Raw genomic sequence first — 7,730 nt, forward strand, 5'->3', positions numbered from 1 at the left:
GAAGCTCATTTGCCACGTGTCTGCCCATATTTGAAGATTGCCAAGCTCATGTTGTAGTAGATTACTATCTTCATTGGACTTTATTTTTCGATATAGTAGGCAATCATCTGCAAAAGGTCGAGGTCTTGATGAGACTACGTCTGGTAAGTCGTTAATGTAAAGCAAAAAAGAGCAATGGTCCCATGACCCATGACTGTGGAGCTCCAAAATTGACCCCCAAAATACCATACATTTCCTCTTCCACCAACATCCGTTGAGTACGTCCTTGCAAAAATGATTATATCCATTTTAAGTTCTTTCCCCGGTTACCGCAGGCTTCACAATTTGTGAGTAGTCGTTGATGTGGGACTTTGTCGAACGCCATAGAAAAATCGAGCAGCATACATTCGATTTGGTCCCTGCTGTTCAGGCTATCAGCTAGTTCTTGACCAGTGGTTTTCAGTTGGATTTCACATGATCTGCTTTTACGGAAGCCGTATAGGTCATCTGATAGCAAATTGTTACCCTCAAGGTGGCGTATGATATCGCTGTGCATAATGCGTTCGAGTATCTTGCTGCAGATACACGTTAGTGAGACAGGCCTAGAGTTAGATTATTTACTTCTGTCTCCTTTCTTAAATATTGGGGTTAGGATAGCTTCTTTCCATCGACCTGGTACTTGTCCCTGTGCTAGGGATGCTTCAACGATTTTTGTAAGTATTGGGGTGATTTCAGCTGAACATTCTTTGAGAGGTTTTCCTTGTGCCTTGTGTGGATTGATATTTCGAAATAATTCCCCAATTCCTGATGGGTTTATTGAGATATCTTCTATTGTTCCATGCCCTTTGGGAAGTTGTCGGTTCTCTTTTGAAAGTACTGACGAAAACTGTTCATGATAGCTTTCATTAAGTTGACGCATGGTTCCGTTTTTACTGAGATGAGCGATTCCTGATGATCCGTTGCGTTAGCTTTAGATAAACCCCCAGAACCTTTTAGGGTAGTTTTTATTGTCATCTGTTAGCAATCCTGACACATGGTTTTTGTTTGTCTAACGGCACTTTGTCTGGGTATATTTTTTCAAGGAATTAAATCGCTCACAGTCCTGCTTTTTCCCACTGATTTTGGCTCTTCTATATGCTCTTGACATAATGTATGGCGAGACATTGAAATTTTTCCCGACAGAGCGCTGCTATTGTTAGAAAAAAACAGAACCAATTTATTGGAATGAGATACAAATTTGACACCGCAGCAGTCTTGACCTGGAGATGACTATATAATCGCTAGTCGTGCATGCAAAAAGAATTCCGTTGAAGATCTATCTATCTATCTATCTATCTATCTATCTATCTATCTATCTATCTATATATATATATATATTTATATATATATATATATATATATATATATATATATATATATATGACTCAAATACATAAGAACAAAACGGTGGCGTAAGTAGTATTCTCACCCTGATTGTTCTTACATTTTGCACTCCCCCCCCCCCCCCCCCTCTTCTGAGCTCCTGTCCACCAAGCAGTGATTGGGGAGCTGGGTTCGTTAGATCTGATGGAAATTACTTTGCGGTAGACTAGCGTCCTATCAAAAGGGTATCAAGCAATTTGCCATCGTCTCTTTCTCGCAATAGAAACCGAGCTAAACTCCGTTTCCGTGGGTCTTATGGCTCAGAAGGACTACATTACCGCCCCCCCCCCCTTCCTCCTAAATTTATATACACCGATATATTCTGATAACGATAGATAAGCAAAGAAAACAGGTTTTGGTAAATGACATGATACGGTTACTTATCTTTTTTAGTGAGAAATGTCTCCGATCTAAAGTTAGTTAGTTTTGCTCTTGATTGTATATCAATATAGTCTGATATAATGTTAACCATTGTTATTGTTGATGACAATGACCTTTTATGCATGACTAGCCGTTGGCTATCAATGCGCATCCATTGATTTGCATGTTGTACTAATTTAACATTAAGAATCATTAATAGGGTATTTATTTATATATTTATGTATTCATTCATCTATATTTAATTCTTAAGTCTCTCCTTACCAGCCATTTTCAGAATTTCCCCCAAAACGTCAAACCCCAAAAAACACACACACAAAAATATTTTTTATCACTCAAACACAATAGCGGTAAGTTCTTGCGATAAATAATTTCTGTAGCGAAACATGCTCTACAAGTACAAGACACGGTTCACTTTCTTTAAATTTTATGATGTACAAGAGAAATTTGAATAAGAAAAATGTTGGTTGCATCGCAACGAGTGTGACAATTTTCCTATAGTTGGTAAATGGTAAAAAAACATATTTTAAAATAAAATAAATAAGCCCTTTCGCATCTGCACCATAAGATCCCGTCGCCTAGGCATTCCATGAAGGAATATAGATAATCCATCAAACAGGATGTCTGATGTCAACAGGAATCACCCATGTTGTCCACGTGAGCAAATTTGGGGTTAATAATCTTGCTCAAGGAAAAATACAAAGTGCCTGAAGCGGGGCTCGAACCCGGGACCTTCCGGATCACAGTGCAGTGCCTTAACCATAGTTGGTAAGGAGAGGGTTAAAAGCCATAATACTATACAGCTTTAACACGACAAAATACCTAACCAATTTGACAAAGATAGCAGTAACAGTTAACAATGTTAACAATAACATCGAGCATGTAGGACGAGACATGATCCCAGCAGTATGGCGCTAATACAATTATTTTTATTTCGACACAACAAAACTATTATCGGTCATTCATAATATACTATTAGAACACACAAGAATGGTGAGCGCATTTGAGTAAAGAGCCTTTTCCGAGACACAAATGTGCGACGTCCACAATAAGTAAATAAATAACTTACACAAAATAGAAAGAAATAAAAAAAAAAACCCATTACGCTGTCTGCTTTACGTATGTTCATGGCCTCCCTCTGAGTCTTTCAGTTGACGGTAAATTATGTTATTTTTCACATGGCGTATAATATATAAATCAGAGACGGGTTGTGTTCGTGATAGTATGGATATGAACCATAATTTTATAAAAAACGCCCAAGCTCATTGTTTATTCAACACTGTATTGTCCTTGAGCACCAACAGTCCCTCCTATATTAAAGACCTTCTAAACATAATATATGTCCCCAATAGAAACTTCAAGTCAAGCAATGACCAATCAATCCTTGTCAAACCTAAGCCATTGCGAAAAATAGGTGAACATTCTTTTCAATTTTCGCCCCCCCCCCCCACCCCTCCCACTTCTGTGTATTTACCCTTCACGTTTTTCCTAATTTATTTCTTAATCCACTTAATGACATGCAACACCAATGTCACGGTTACTATTCATATTACACAACGGTATCCAACGTATTTACTACAACATGAATGGATGATATAACAATAGCGGTGAACAAAATCAAAATATGTAACCTGTAAAGGGTTACCACTTATCGGCGAATTGTATCCACGTATGCAGTATAGGACATAGAGCATATCTTCCCAACCTTTGAACATCAGCACAGTGGCGGTCAAGGTTCACTGACTTACTTTCTCATTATATACGAAGATATAACGAACATCTAATTTTTAATACGAAGAAAAGATAATAAAAACTGTACAATGAAAAAATAAAATAAAATAGAGAACAGCTGCGAATTAAGTAAATTAATTTTTACATGGATAATTGTAGATTTTTGAAGTATCTTTTGGCCCCAAAGATGATGTTGATGATGATGATGATGATGATGATGATGATGATGATGATGATGATGATGATGATGATGATGATGATGATGATGATCTTTATTTCTTTTCGTGATAGGGTCCCAGACAGTGCTTTCGTATTCAACGACTGGTCTTATTAGCGCTGTATAACAATTGGCTTTGATGTAACTGGAGCAGCTGCTTATGTTTCTGTTCAGAAGGGCAGTTAAGAATTTGCTTTCTTTGTGATTGTATCTACATGGTCATTCCACGATAGGCTAGGTGTTTTGAAGTTTTTACAGAAGAAAGTTCGGTATCATGTATCGTATACTTGGCGTGAAGTGGCTTCTTTTTGTTTGTCACTTGCAGCACTTCATATTTGTCTGGGTTGAAGCTCATTTGCCACGTGTCTGCCCATATTTGAAGATTGCCAAGCTCATGTTGTAGTAGATTACTATCTTCATTGGACTTTATTTTTCGATATAGTAGGCAATCATCTGCAAAAGGTCGAGGTCTTGATGAGACTACGTCTGGTAAGTCGTTAATGTAAAGCAATAAGAGCAATGGTCCCATGACCCATGACTGTGGAGCTCCAAAATTGACCCCCAAAATACCATACATTTCCTCTTCCACCAACATCCGTTGAGTACGTCCTTGCAAAAATGATTATATCCATTTTAAGTTCTTTCCCCGGTTACCGCAGGCTTCACAATTTGTGAGTAGTCGTTGATGTGGGACTTTGTCGAACGCCATAGAAAAATCGAGCAGCATACATTCGATTTGGTCCCTGCTGTTCAGGCTATCAGCTAGTTCTTGACCAGTGGTTTTCAGTTGGATTTCACATGATCTGCTTTTACGGAAGCCGTATAGGTCATCTGATAGCAAATTGTTACCCTCAAGGTGGCGTATGATATCGCTGTGCATAATGCGTTCGAGTATCTTGCTGCAGATACACGTTAGTGAGACAGGCCTAGAGTTAGATTATTTACTTCTGTCTCCTTTCTTAAATATTGGGGTTAGGATAGCTTCTTTCCATCGACCTGGTACTTGTCCCTGTGCTAGTGATGCTTCAACGATTTTTGTAAGTATTGGGGTGATTTCAGCTGAACATTCTTTGAGAGGTTTTCCTTGTGCCTTGTGTGGATTGATATTTCGAAATAATTCCCCAATTCCTGATGGGTTTATTGAGATATCTTCTATTGTTCCATGCCCTTTGGGAAGTTGTCGGTTCTCTTTTGAAAGTACTGACGAAAACTGTTCATGATAGCTTTCATTAAGTTGACGCATGGTTCCGTTTTTACTGAGATGAGCGATTCCTGATGATCCGTTGCGTTAGCTTTAGATAAACCCCCAGAACCTTTTAGGGTAGTTTTTATTGTCATCTGTTAGCAATCCTGACACATGGTTTTTGTTTGTCTAACGGCACTTTGTCTGGGTATATTTTTTCAAGGAATTAAATCGCTCACAGTCCTGCTTTTTCCCACTGATTTTGGCTCTTCTATATGCTCTTGACATAATGTATGGCGAGACATTGAAATTTTTCCCGACAGAGCGCTGCTATTGTTAGAAAAAAACAGAACCAATTTATTGGAATGAGATACAAATTTGACACCGCAGCAGTCTTGACCTGGAGATGACTATATAATCGCTAGTCGTGCATGCAAAAAGAATTCCGTTGAAGATCTATCTATCTATCTATCTATCTATATATATATATATATATATTTTATATATATATATATATATATATATATATATATATATGACTCAAATACATAAGAACAAAACGGTGGCGTAAGTAGTATTCTCACCCTGATTGTTCTTACATTTTGCACTCCCCCCCCCCCCCCCCCCCCTCTTCTGAGCTCCTGTCCACCAAGCAGTGATTGGGGAGCTGGGTTCGTTAGATCTGATGGAAATTACTTTGCGGTAGACTAGCGTCCTATCAAAAGGGTATCAAGCAATTTGCCATCGTCTCTTTCTCGCAATAGAAACCGAGCTAAACTCCGTTTCCGTGGGTCTTATGGCTCAGAAGGACTACATTACCCCCCCCCCCCCCCCCTTCCTCCTAAATTTATATACACCGATATATTCTGATAACGATAGATAAGCAAAGAAAACAGGTTTTGGTAAATGACATGATACGGTTACTTATCTTTTTTAGTGAGAAATGTCTCCGATCTAAAGTTAGTTAGTTTTGCTCTTGATTGTATATCAATATAGTCTGATATAATGTTAACCATTGTTATTGTTGATGACAATGACCTTTTATGCATGACTAGCCGTTGGCTATCAATGCGCATCCATTGATTTGCATGTTGTACTAATTTAACATTAAGAATCATTAATAGGGTATTTATTTATATATTTATGTATTCATTCATCTATATTTAATTCTTAAGTCTCTCCTTACCAGCCATTTTCAGAATTTCCCCCAAAACGTCAAACCCCCAAAAAACACACACACAAAAATATTTTTTATCACTCAAACACAATAGCGGTAAGTTCTTGCGATAAATAATTTCTGTAGCGAAACATGCTCTACAAGTACAAGACACGGTTCACTTTCTTTAAATTTTATGATGTACAAGAGAAATTTGAATAAGAAAAATGTTGGTTGCATCGCAACGAGTGTGACAATTTTCCTATAGTTGGTAAATGGTAAAAAACATATTTTAAAATAAAATAAATAAGCCCTTTCGCATCTGCACCATAAGATCCCGTCGCCTAGGCATTCCATGAAGGAATATAGATAATCCATCAAACAGGATGTCTGATGTCAACAGGAATCACCCATGTTGTCCACGTGAGCAAATTTGGGGTTAATAATCTTGCTCAAGGAAAAATACAAAGTGCCTGAAGCGGGGCTCGAACCCGGGACCTTCCGGATCACAGTGCAGTGCCTTAACCATAGTTGGTAAGGAGAGGGTTAAAAGCCATAATACTATACAGCTTTAACACGACAAAATACCTAACCAATTTGACAAAGATAGCAGTAACAGTTAACAATGTTAACAATAACATCGAGCATGTAGGACGAGACATGATCCCAGCAGTATGGCGCTAATACAATTATTTTTATTTCGACACAACAAAACTATTATCGGTCATTCATAATATACTATTAGAACACACAAGAATGGTGAGCGCATTTGAGTAAAGAGCCTTTTCCGAGACACAAATGTGCGACGTCCACAATAAGTAAATAAATAACTTACACAAAATAGAAAGAAATAAAAAAAAAACCCATTACGCTGTCTGCTTTACGTATGTTCATGGCCTCCCTCTGAGTCTTTCAGTTGACGGTAAATTATGTTATTTTTCACATGGCGTATAATATATAAATCAGAGACGGGTTGTGTTCGTGATAGTATGGATATGAACCATAATTTTATAAAAAACGCCCAAGCTCATTGTTTATTCAACACTGTATTGTCCTTGAGCACCAACAGTCCCTCCTATATTAAAGACCTTCTAAACATAATATATGTCCCCAATAGAAACTTCAAGTCAAGCAATGACCAATCAATCCTTGTCAAACCTAAGCCATTGCGAAAAATAGGTGAACATTCTTTTCAATTTTCGCCCCCCCCCCCCCCCCCCCCCCCCCCCCCCCCCCATCCCCATTTTTGGAACTCTCTCCCATCACACTTGAGATGCTCGGATTCGTTGACAACGTTCAAATCTCGCTTAAAGTTTTATCTTTTTACGTCATAATGTTGCAATAATATTACCAGATTTTGTTGTTGTTAAATGGAATTCGTATCACTTTTCCATCAAACTTGTCTTACTGTAATATGTTTTGTTTTATATTACTGTAAAGCGCTTAGAGACTGTGACAACGGGGTAAAGCGCTATATAAAGGCCATTTATTATTATTATTATTATTATTATTATTATTATTATTATTATTATTATTATTATTATTATTATTATTATTATTATTGACGTATAAGCAAGGAATTTACCCAATGGAAACCGTACGGTGCTCTTATTGGCTAACCAACCAGCGGCCTCGATGAGAAAAATATCCGCCATTTTGATGTT

The sequence above is a fragment of the Berghia stephanieae genome, chromosome 1, assembly GCF_034508935.2.
Source record: "Berghia stephanieae isolate SIO BIC M18660-M18661 chromosome 1, UCSD_Bste_1.3, whole genome shotgun sequence".
Taxonomy (NCBI): domain Eukaryota; kingdom Metazoa; phylum Mollusca; class Gastropoda; order Nudibranchia; family Aeolidiidae; genus Berghia; species Berghia stephanieae.